Source organism: Cyprinus carpio, unplaced genomic scaffold (assembly GCF_018340385.1).
Source record: "Cyprinus carpio isolate SPL01 unplaced genomic scaffold, ASM1834038v1 S000006494, whole genome shotgun sequence".
NCBI lineage: Eukaryota > Metazoa > Chordata > Actinopteri > Cypriniformes > Cyprinidae > Cyprinus > Cyprinus carpio.
In genome coordinates this window covers 281,445-293,697 of record NW_024879167.1, presented here as the reverse complement: position 1 = coordinate 293,697, position 12,253 = coordinate 281,445, and the positions used below count along the sequence as shown (strand labels likewise).

Sequence of the window (12,253 nt, the reverse complement as noted above, 5' to 3'; positions counted from 1 at the left end):
AAAACGTTTTCCTTGAAACAAACCTGGAAAATAACATACAAATTAACATAATGACTAGAAAATGTTTTCAAAGTCATCTGCTGATTACTCTGTTGCTGTTTCATTTAAAGCAACTCATGCAGCAATAATAATCATGTATTTTGATCATTGATTTTTTCATGTTATTTTCAGGCTCAGTAAGTGTGAGCTAACAAAGAAAAGCTGTCCGGCTTTCGCTTCAGTTCTTAGTTTAGACTCCAGCAGTCTAAAGGATCTTGACCTGAGTAATAATAATCTACAGGATTCAGGAGTGAAGCTCCTCTCCAATGGACTGAAAGAAAACTGGAATCTGGAGAAATTCATGTGAGTTGGTTTCTAACATATCATATCCAGTTTTGCAATTAGATTTCAATTTATTTGCATAAGAAACAAAATAAAATTCACTATTTCCCTCAATTGATTTAATATTGTTCAGGACTTTTCTAGAATAAATGGTTAATCATCTATGTGTTACATTTTCCCTCCCTGTTATAGACTCTCTTACTGTAATGTAAAAGAACAAGGTTATAAAGCTTTGGCTTTAGCTCTGAGATCAAACCCTTCACACCTGATAGAGCTGGATCTCACAGGAAATGATCCTGGACAATCAGGAGTGAAGGAGCTCAGTGATTTACTACAGGATCCAAACTGTAAACTGAAGACACTGAGGTGAGAGAAACCTTTGAAACTCTATGAGAAACTAAAGTTATCCAGACTTTCCCACATTTTCTACAGTGAAACTGTAGCCCTTGACTATAACTTTAATTCTATATACAGGTCCTTCTCAAAATATTAGCATATTGTGAAAAAGTTCATTATTTTCCATAATGTAATGATAAAAATTAAACTTTCATATATTTTAGATTCATTGCACACCAACTGAAATATTTCAGGTCTTTTATTGTTTTAATACTGATGATTTTGGCATACAGCTCATGAAAACCCAAAATTCCTATCTCAAAAAAATTAGCATATAATGAAAAGGTTCTCTAAACGAGCTATTAACCTAATCATCTGAATCAACTTATTAACTCTAAACACCTGCAAAAGATTCCTGAGGCTTTAAAAAACTCCCAGCCCTGGGTTCATTACTCAAAACCGCAATCATGGGTAAGACTGCCGACCTGACTGCTGTCCAGAAGGCCATCATTGACACCCTCAAGCGACAGAGGGTAAGACACAGAAAGAAATTTCTGAACGATAGGCTGTTCCCAGAGTGCTGTATCAAGGCACCTCAGTGGGAAGTCTGTGGGAAGGAAAAAGTGTGGCAAAAAAATGCTGCACAACGAGAAGAGGTGACCAGGACCCTGAGGAAGATTGTGGAGAAGGACCGATTCCAGACCTTGGGGGACCTGTGGAAGCAGTGGACTGAGTCTGGAGTAGAAACATCCAGAGCCACCGTGCACAGGCGTGTGCTTTTGAACCAGAAACAGCGGCAGAAGCACCTGACCTGGGCTACAGAGAAGCAGCACTGGACTGTTGCTCAGTGGTCCAAAGTACTTTTTTCGGATGAAAGCAAATTTTGCATGTCATTTGGAAATCAAGGTGCCAGAGTCTGGAGGAAGACTGGGGAGAAGGAAATGCCAAAATGCCTGAAGTCCAGTGTCAAGTACCCACAGTCCAGTGATGGTCTGGGTTGCCATGTCAGCTGCTGGTGTTGGTCCACTGTGTTTTATCAAGGGCAGGGTCAATGCAGCTAGCTATCAGGAGATTTTTGGAGCACTTCATGCTTCCATCTGCTGAAAAGCTTTATGGAGATGAAGATTTCGTTTTTCAGCACGACCTGGCACCTGCTCACAGTGCCAAAACCACTGGTAATGGTTTACTGACCATGGTATTATTGTGCTCAATTGGCCTGCCAACTCTCCTGACCTGAACCCCATAGAGAATCTGTGGGATATTGTGAAGAGAAAGTTGAGAGACGCAAGACCCAACACTCTGGATGAGCTTAAGGCCGCTATCGAAGCATCCGGGGCCTCCATAACACCTCAGCAGTGCCACAGGCTGATTGCCTCCATGCCACGCCGCATTGAAGCAGTCATTTCTGCAAAAGGTTTCACCTCAGCAGTGCCACAGGCTGATTGCCTCCATGCCACGCCAGGTTGACTTTTTTTGTATTAAAACACACTTTTTTTATTGGTTGGATGAAATATGCTAATTTTTTGAGGTAGGAATTTTGGGTTTTCTTGAGCTGTATGGGCAAATCATCATCAGTATTAAAACAAATAAAAGACCTGAAATATTTCAGTTGGTGTGCAATGAATCTGAAATATATGAAAGTTTAATTTTTATCATTACATTATGGAAAATAATGAAGTTTTTCACAATATGCTAATTTTTTGAGAAGGACCTGTACTAATAATGAACTTTTTCACAAATAAGAGCAGGTGCAAAAAATATTATTTTATTTAAACATATCTTCTGATTACTGTAGGTTTTTGAAAAGTCCTTCTGCAGAGGAAGTGTGTGCATATCTCACTGAAGTTCTGGGTACAAGTCCATTATTACTGAATGAACTTGATCTGAGTGAAGATAAACTAAGAGACCTGGATGGGGAGAAGCTCTCTGCACTTTTGATGGACTCTCATAGCAAACTGAATAAAATAAAGTGAGTAAACAAACATCATTATATTTAACTGAAACTAAAACTAAATTCCCCATATTAGCCTAAAAAATAATTAAAATTAACATTTTCCCAACAAAAAATGAATTGGTTCACTCCAAACAGAATCGATATGTTAACATTTCTATTCATGCATTCCGAAACTGGTTTGAGTAGAAACAATACCGGTTAATAATGTTGTTTTTTAATATTTTACTTTGCCTATAATAATAATAATAATAATAATAATAATAATAATAATACTTTTAATAAAGAATAGCATTTTATTTCCTCAAAAAAAAAAAAAACATGAAGAGAGTCTTGATCTGGTATATCTTTCATTTATTTCTCAGCCAATGCAGCATCATATTTTTTAGATTTTGGTCAAAGCACCCTGAAATGCCCCACAAAAAAAAAAAAAAAAAAAACACTTTACATATATTGAAGTATTTTTTCAAGATATTTGAAAGTTTTGCTGCATGTTTAAAAATGCTCCTCGTATAAATTTTGCATTTTGAGAGGAAAAAAAAACATAACATTGCATACATTGCATTTTTACATTCAGAAATAATGTAGGCTAAATACCAGTAAAAGCAAAATGTTTACAAACATTAAACACAGCTAGACCATTTTAGCTTCCCTTCTTTTCCACAACAAATCCTCTAAAGTTAACAGCATTTAGGTTTAGGCAGGCTAAATAAACGTGAAAAGTGAAACTGGAGCCTACTTCTCACATTTGGCACAAATATATAAATGTTTTCATATTCGCAACGTATATGAATACTAAAATAATATTTATTATGTTTTATTATGTATAGGCTTTGCACTTCACTCCCATTATCGACGTAGATCATCGTCGTTCACATAGGCCATATCAGCACAGTGAGGTGGTCACGCTGAACGGCACAGATCGTACTACGGACTATTTAAATTGAGGCAATCTATCTTTTTTATATGATTCTTTAAACATATTTTGATAATGAACACGGTTGCAATGTCAAGTTAGCAAAAATATGTTGTGTGTGTGCATGAGGTGCTGGCACGATCACTGCATTGCACTCCATTAACTGAAGCATTGCAGGTGCATGTGACCTTGAATCCTTGTTCTACTGCACTATCTAATAGTTTGCGCGCACTCAAAGCAAACATCCAGCATCACTACGATGACCCAAGCGAAATTGTTGACACGCGTCAAGTATAAATCAGCCTTCACACAGAGAAAGGGACCAATGGCGGCCAGCCAGGGTTCGTCTTTGGGAGGAAAAATGAGAAGATTATTATTATTATTATTATAATTTTAATTAAATTGTATGTGTGTACTTCTAACATGTTTGGTTAGTAAAATAAATGTAAATTCAAATCAGAGAGTCTTTCGTGTCTGGAATGGATGTATTCTTGAGTCTATTAAGGTAACAATAATATAATAAGGATAACCTTGTTTGAAATGGGTTTGGCTAAAATAAAATTTTGGTTTCGTCTATACTTTCTAGGTACTTGTACTATATTGACTGGGGTTAAAACAGAATTGCATTACTAAAAAGAGACTAAAATACCATTTTCTTTGACTAAAACTAGATTTAAAATGGTCATCAGTTTTTGTCGACTAAAAACTAGACTAGACTAAAAAGAGTATGAACGTGACTAAAAACTAATAAAACTAAAATGACAGCTTACACACAAAGACTAGGGGGGGGGGACTAAGGACTAAAATTAAAACAGGCCGCCAAAAACAACACTAGCAAGTAAACGACAGCGTGCAAAATACATGCATTCAATAGCGGGTAAATTTGACTCACTGGCGCTTATAGGTATAAATGCCACGTTTTTTTTTTTATCTGGTTTATCTAAATAATTGTAAAAAAAATTACATAATTTTAGTAAAAGTCAATGACTGGGAGACTTGAATGTTTTATTTTAAATCTGCTATGTACATTTGAAAAACAGCCATGGGTAAAATTGACCCCTCAGCGGTTCTAGTGTTAAAATAATTAACAGGAACCATGAAACAGATACAATGATAGACAAATAACCAGGGCAAAACATAGGGGTTTGAATACACATGATAATGAGGAAGTGAGGGGGAAAAAATTAAATGAATGTTTATGGAAACTAACAGGGACCGGCCTGGGGCATAAGGGACATAAGCAGTTTGCCTAGGGCGCAAAATGACTAGGGGCACCATAGGAAAGTATTTTGTTTGTTTGTTTTTTTTTGTCGGAAGTGCGCCCTCTTGTGACCATTCTGCGCTCTACATCCATTTATTAAGCAAAATAATGTCCAACAATTAATATAATTTTAGTACTGATCGATCATCAAACTGATTAAAATAATTTTAGAATAAAATAAAACTGAAATCAACAGAAAATCATAAGATTTGACAACATGTCATGTTGGACTAATTTAAACACTTCTAGCTACTGTTCTTTTCCTCCAAAACCATCCTGAAAGAGCTGAACCTGAACAACAGTCGTCTGCTGGATTCAGGAGTCCAAGAGATCTGTGAGGGGACTGAAGAATCCTGTTTGTGAGCTGAAGATACTAAAGTGGGTATATTTCACCATCTTCTACTCTCAACACTCAACATTTGATTATATTATTTCCTGTCCAACTGTCGTATGTGGATTCGGTTGTTCATAAGCGCCAATGAATTCTGAAACTTGAATGAGAAGTGATATGGTAGCAAAGAGGTCATTCAGCACAGGCAGTGTTCCCTCAATTATTATTATTTTTTTGTAAATCATGCTGAAAAGTTATTATATTATATTAGTATTATGAAAAAAATGATATTTTTTATTATGATAAAAAGCAGACATTGTTTCATGATTTCCCTTTTTGAGGTCAATTATTCATTTTTATAATATAATATAATATAAACTGAAGCATTTAAACTGCGATCTGTAAGCTAAATATTTTCAAAAACAATGAAAGTGAATTATTATATATTTATCTAAACACCCCCTATGTAGTAGAGTTTGCACACTACATACAGCTGAATGGTACAGTAACTGTAAATGTCTCTGAATTTTGTTACCATTCTGTGCCCATCCTCCACTTATTTCCACCAATCAAGCCAGTCTTCTTTAAAGGAACATTCCACTATTTTTGAAAATAGGGGTCATTATTCCAACTCCCCTAGAGTTTAAACAGCTGAGTTTTATCATTTTCGAATCCATTCAGCCAATCTCGGGTCTGGCGGTAGCGCTTTTAGCTGCAGCTTATCATAGATCATTGAATCTGATTAGACCGTTTAGCATCTCGCTCAAAAAAATGACCAACGAGTTTCAATATTTTTCCTATTTAAAACTTGACTCTTCTGTAGTTACATCATGGTACTAAAACGGACAGGAAAATGAAAAGTTGTTGAATTTATAGGCTGATATGGCTAGGAACTATACTCTCATTCTGGCGTAATAATCAAGGAACTTTACTGCCGTACCATGGGTACATCAGGCGCAATGATATTACGCAGTGCCTGAAAATTTGAGTCATGCATCTATTGTGGGCGTATGACCATGGCATCGCTGCGATGCTCGCATCTCATCTCTCTCCTCACGGGGAGTCCTCCCTCTTCTCGTCTCCCTCTTCTGTCCTCACTACCCTCGATGGTGGGACAGCTAGGGGATACGCGGACATTCCACGGGGTGGAAAGAGCAGCTATTTGCGGTGCACCTGTGCCACAAAACGCCACCACTCGAAGAAATCATCTGCGTCTCCCATCCATTGCCTGTAAGCTGTCTGTGCCTCTCACTGCCTCCACCCTGCATGGCTATCCTTTAGGTACACCATGCCAAGGTGCTTAAACAAATGCATGAGGGCAGTAGCGAACTGAGGTTAATGCAGGAGCTGCTCACAGCAACTGACTTTGCCCCTAGGCGATGAAAAGTCATGGTGCTGTCCCTCGGGAAGGTGATGTTCACTCTGGTGGTCCAGGAGCGCCATCGCTGGCTCAACCTGGCTGAGATGACAAATGTCAACAAAGTATGCTTTCTCGATGCTTTCCATCTCCCAGGCTGGCCTATTCGGCAACACTATCAAGGACTTTGCCCAGCAGTTCTCGGTAGTACAAAAGCAGACTAAGGCCATCCAGCACATCCAGTTTTTTGCAGCGATCGACCTAAAGGATGCTTACTTTCACATCTCGATTCATCCTCGTCACAGACCGTTCCTATGGTTTGCGTTCGAGGGTTGGGCATGGCAATACAAGATCCTCACCTTTGGGCTCTCCCTGTCCCCCCATGTCTTGACCAAAGTTGTGGAGGGGCACCCTTGCCCCACTATGGGAAGTGGGCATCAGGATCCTCAACTATCTTTGACGACTGGCTCATTTTGGCCCGCCGCTTACGAGAGTAGGTTTGTGCGATCACAGGGACCTAGTGTCAGCACCTCAGTCAGTTGGGTCTCTTCAGGCAGAGAATCTCTTTTCTCGGTATGGAGTTAAACTCTGTTGAGTATGATGGCACGTCTCACCAGAGTTCCTTCAGAGGCAGAGCAGTGGTACCACTGAAACACTTTCAGAGGCTCCTGGGGTATATGTCTCAGCTGCAGTCATTGCCACTCGGATTGCTTCATTGAGACCACTCCAGCACTGGTTACACTCCCCCGGGTCCTGAGATGGGCATGCACCACAGTACACACAATGTCACATCACACCGATGTGACACTGCCTATTCAGCCCCTGGTCGGACCTTGTTTTTCTTCGGGAAGGGTGCCCTTAGAAGAAATATCCCGGCATGACATTGTCACGACAGATGCCTCCAATATGGGCTGGGGCACTACGTGCAACATTCATGCAGTTTCGGGGGTTCTGTACGGGACCTTTGACTGTTTTTGGCACATCAACTGTCCTTGAGTTCCTGGCAGTGCATCTAGCCTTGCAGCAGTTCCGGCTGCTGCTGCTGGACAAGCATGTGTTGGTCTGCATGGACAACACTTCGACTGATTCGTACATCAGCCGACAGGGTGGTATATGATCACGTCACATGTCTCAACTCGCCCGCCATCTCCTCCTCTGGTTGCATGCCATCCACATTCTGGGAAGCTCAATCGTGTAGCCCACATACTCTCACGACAGCTCACGTTCATGGAGAATGACGACTCCATTCCAGTGATGCGAGTGCCTTTTCTTCTCCTAGTAGAGTTCCCCAGTTGGGGGAACCCTGGTCGAGCAGGGCCTCGGCAGTCAGACTTGGCGGAGCAGTCTGACACCAGGCCCAGTACTGGTGTCAGCCCCTGTAGTGGGCTAGGTGTCCACATGGCTTGATTTCCCTACGGGTAATGCCATATGTGTATTTTTCCACTGTAAGGTTTCCCTCTCTGTAAGCCTGTGTCTTCCCTTAACCATCTGGAGTCGATTAACGTGGAGGTAGCTCAGAGCATTGCGTTAACAAGCGCAAGGTTGGGGGTTCGATTTCCCGGGAACACATGATAGGTAAAAATTGATAGCCTGAATGCACTGTAAGTCGCTTTGGATAAAAGCGTCTGCTAAATGCATAAATTTAATTTAAATTTAATTTAATTTAATTTAATTTAATTTAATTTAATTTAATATGGGAACACATGCATCTTCTCCTGATCACACCGAAAAGAACTTAAATTACACTTTCAATTTTTTGATCATACAGATAAGAGCAACACACATCAATCGGATCTGTAAAAAGGTCTACTTTTATTTGTATACACGCATAATAACAACAAAACTTTGTGCATTTACAATATAAAGAAAACAAACAGGGTGCCCTGTCTGCAGCTTTGGTCTGCGGTGATCTTCATTTAGAACCCCCAAAATGCGTCATTAACATAAACTGTAACTCAGGAAATACCCAACAAAGAGACATGAAAGATATATCCATGGAAAGCTTGACAGTCTACTTATAAACTAAGCTGAAAACAAATATTCCGTGATAATGTAATCCATATGAAAACAACGCGATGTCCCGTCTTTCACATCTCCCTTCATTATATCTAATGCGCCCTCACCCACGCGCTGAGCACGCAAAATCACTACCATGAGGAATTCCACTTTCTCACCAACATTCCATCCTGTCAAAAAATAACCATGAGCAACATTTCTAATTTCCTCAGAAGACATCACCCTCTCAAACAATTAATGGAGAGAAGAATCAAGTTGCTGCTCCTGGAGCAACTCAGAAGGAGAAACAGATATGTTATCAGGCACAGAGAATGGTTTGACTACAGCAGAATCAGACGTTACCCTTGGCTGAGTGGAGGTCATGGAACGAGTTACCGCACATGCAGTAAACACTTCCGGATAATTTTTGTGACTCTCGTCAGAACCTGGAAGAGGAACAGATAAAACCACAGGAGATGAAAAGGTATCAGGCCACACCCTACCCCCTGCCAAATTATTCCCCATGATTATATCCACCCCATCCACAATGATGGACGTACTCCAATCACCACTTCACCACTCACAAGCTCAGATGACGTTACTCTGTGTCAGGGAACAGACATCACATCCAACCCAATTCCTCTAACAAGAACACTAGTACCAGGGTCACTCAAAAATGAAAATGGCAAGACATCCTCCAATATAAAAAGACTCCGAAGCTCCCGTATCTCTTAATATTGTTACTGGAATTTTTTAACTCTGTTCCAATCATCGACACATGTCCATAGGTGATAAAAGGTGCATAATCAAATTTCCCCAAAAGGTTACCCGATTTAGGAAATCCTTCACACAATGAATCAACAGGACTTAACACAGATGCCACAAGAGCAGCGGGGTTTAACGCGAAGAGCCTTCTCCCCTCTACTCTTGGCTTTAAGCACATGGCACTCATTTTTCCAATGGCCTTTACCATGGCAGTAATTACAGATAAGAGACGAATTTCTGGACATACGATCTCCCTTATTTTAAAAAATTTGTCCCCTTTCCGAAACTCAAAACTCTTTTATCTTGTAACACATAATCATCAGCTAATTCAGCAGCTTTAGCAGCTGTATCCGCTTTCTGCTCATTTATATATGTTGCAATACGAGCGGGTACAGAATTCTTAAACTGTTCCAGCACAATCAAGTCAGTCAAACTCCTCAACTGTGGTTACCTCAGATGCCATACACCAGCGATTAAATGCAATACTGAGCTCTCTAGCAAACTCAACATGAGCAACATTAACACCTCTGGACAATGTTCTAAATTTTTGTCTATACGCTTCTGGTACTAACTCGTACGATTTTCAAAACTGCTGCTTTTACGATGTCATAATCGTTACAGTCTGAGACTGGAAGAGAAGCAATAGACTTCCTGAGCCCTGCCAGTAAACACACACTGTAAAAGTAGTGAAAAGTAGTCATCTATTCTGCCTTCTCTTATCATATCCAAGCGATATTTCTGCAGCTCTATATCTGTCTGTTTGATTCTATTTCTCTCACGCTCCATTTCTAATTTTACACACTCCTGTTTCAAGCTGTAACAGTAATAACCTTTCTTGTTCAAAGTTAAAAGGTTAACAGGTGGTTTAATTTGAATAGCAGTAGCTGTATCAGACATTTTCAATTAATATAGCTTGTTCTATCAATTTTGTTTCAAATGTTTCTCTAATTTGTACTCTTTTTAATCTTTTATCTTCAAGTTCGATTTCATAATGATCCGCAATCTTAAATAACTGATCTTTTTGTGAACAATTCAAGTAACGTTTCAGAGGGAGAAATAATAAAATCTTCTACGAGATTAGACATACTTCCTCTAAAATATACGTTACAATGAATATAGTGATTCAAAAATCTCACGTGGTAAGAAAAAAAAAATTCCCTTTCCCTATCTATAGAAAAAAAAAGCAACTACCTAACTAACTCACCCCTAATCTTCGTGTGGTTACTGGCGAGGGGTATTTAAGCACCAACTCCCGCTGGTACAAAAAAGCAACCAGCAGGCTGGCGACTATCTCATACCACGGCCATGCTCCCAAGACAACTTCTCTACTCACGGTCCACCACACAAAAATAACAAAAATTACATTGCCTACTTGTTCCCAAAGGGGACCAAGCAGCTACACCTAACAAGGGAACATCAACAATAATCTCCCCATGATAAGATTTGCAAAATCACTTTCCTCTTAGAAACAGCATAGAACAGCTAACTGACGATACAGCAACATATGTCCTCAAAACAAATAAATTCAACGCGCCATTCCTTCCAAACGACGAAAATAAAGACCTACCAAAATAATAGCGTTAATCAAACAACATTCTTCCGGTTTTATGTTCAGTAAATGAACATGCCAAGTTCATTACAAAATAACCGAACGCAACAAAAATGCTTCTAAATCATGTTGACAAATAACAGGAATTTTTTAAAACAAACAAGCAGACGAGCCTCCATTTGTCACGGCCGGCTCGCAAGCCATGACAAAGAAGGGAATAAAACACGTTGAAGTGGTATGGCAAAAAGGAATAACATTTATTAAAGTAAAAGTAATAAAGTAAGAGAATAAGCCAAAAACGGGAACAAGACAACAACTAAAATGGCACGAGGAGAGCAACCCCGTCACGACTGAAGGGAGCTGCTTTAGTTTGCCGGCATCAGCTCTAACACAGGTGTAAACCATCAGTCATTATGACGTCACTCACTCCAACTCCTCCAACCTACAAAACAAATAACCAAAGGCAACCAAACCCCACACAATATGACCCACACTGGGGTCGTTAACACATTACAGTGACTCACTCCCACTGACTCTTATTCTGCCTGAAAGAATGAAACGGGCCGTGGTGAAGGTGGAGCGATTCGACCAATCAGATTAAAGGAGCGAGTTTCAGTGCCCTGGTTCCCCACAGGTGCGATTAAAATATTGAAGCCATACACCGATTTTGTAAACCTCAAACCGAAAAAGAGAAATCGAGCCAAAAACTAGTTTTCTGTTTGTAAAACTAAACAGAAAAACGAATAAAACGAGCCATTTTTCCATTTCTTGTTATTGCACACATTCTCAAATAGGAAAATAAAATGATCAAAACGTACACGGACCCTCATCAACACTTAAATTCATCAAAGCTGTTCAGATAAAGTAGAATCACCATAGTCTTTATACAGAGCAGTGAACTCAGCACCAGTTTAGGAATTGATTTTTTTCTGGCAGTGACTTTCCCATTCTTATAAAAACATACATTGAACAACACCGGTTTATGGTCCGAAAAGACTACCTCATCAATCATAATGTCCTGAATATGCAAGTTAAAAGGTAAAACAAGATCCAATGTATGGCCCAACTTATGAGTTGGCCCCTTTGACCCACTGTATCAGATCAAAAGAGTCAATCATATTTTACAAACTCTCTGGAAAACCACATCTTGCCCACAGCACATGTGTACATTAAAACTCTCCAATAATTAAAAAAAACTGTCGAATTGTGTAATCAACCTACTCACAAATTTAGAAAATTCATTCATAAAATCCTTATTTGGCTTGGAGGATGATACACAAGAGCCACTAGCACAGGATTAGTCAACATTATCTGAAACGTTTGTAGCTCAAAGCTATTATAAATTTTCAGATATCATCTTTAAAAATAGACATATTTTGTCCAGTTAACCTAGGAGAAATTATAATAGGAGTAACCCAATGGTAAAAGGTCAGCCAACGGGAGTAAGATCTCCTACCTTTAACCAAGTTTT

The 12,253-nt window shown here is 39.4% G+C and overlaps 1 pseudogene; it reads left to right on the top strand.

Annotated features, from left to right (window-relative positions):
* Positions 1-243: 243 nt before the first annotated feature.
* The window catches only part of LOC122143737, a 54,829-nt pseudogene continuing 42,819 nt past the window's right edge, over positions 244-12,253 (top strand).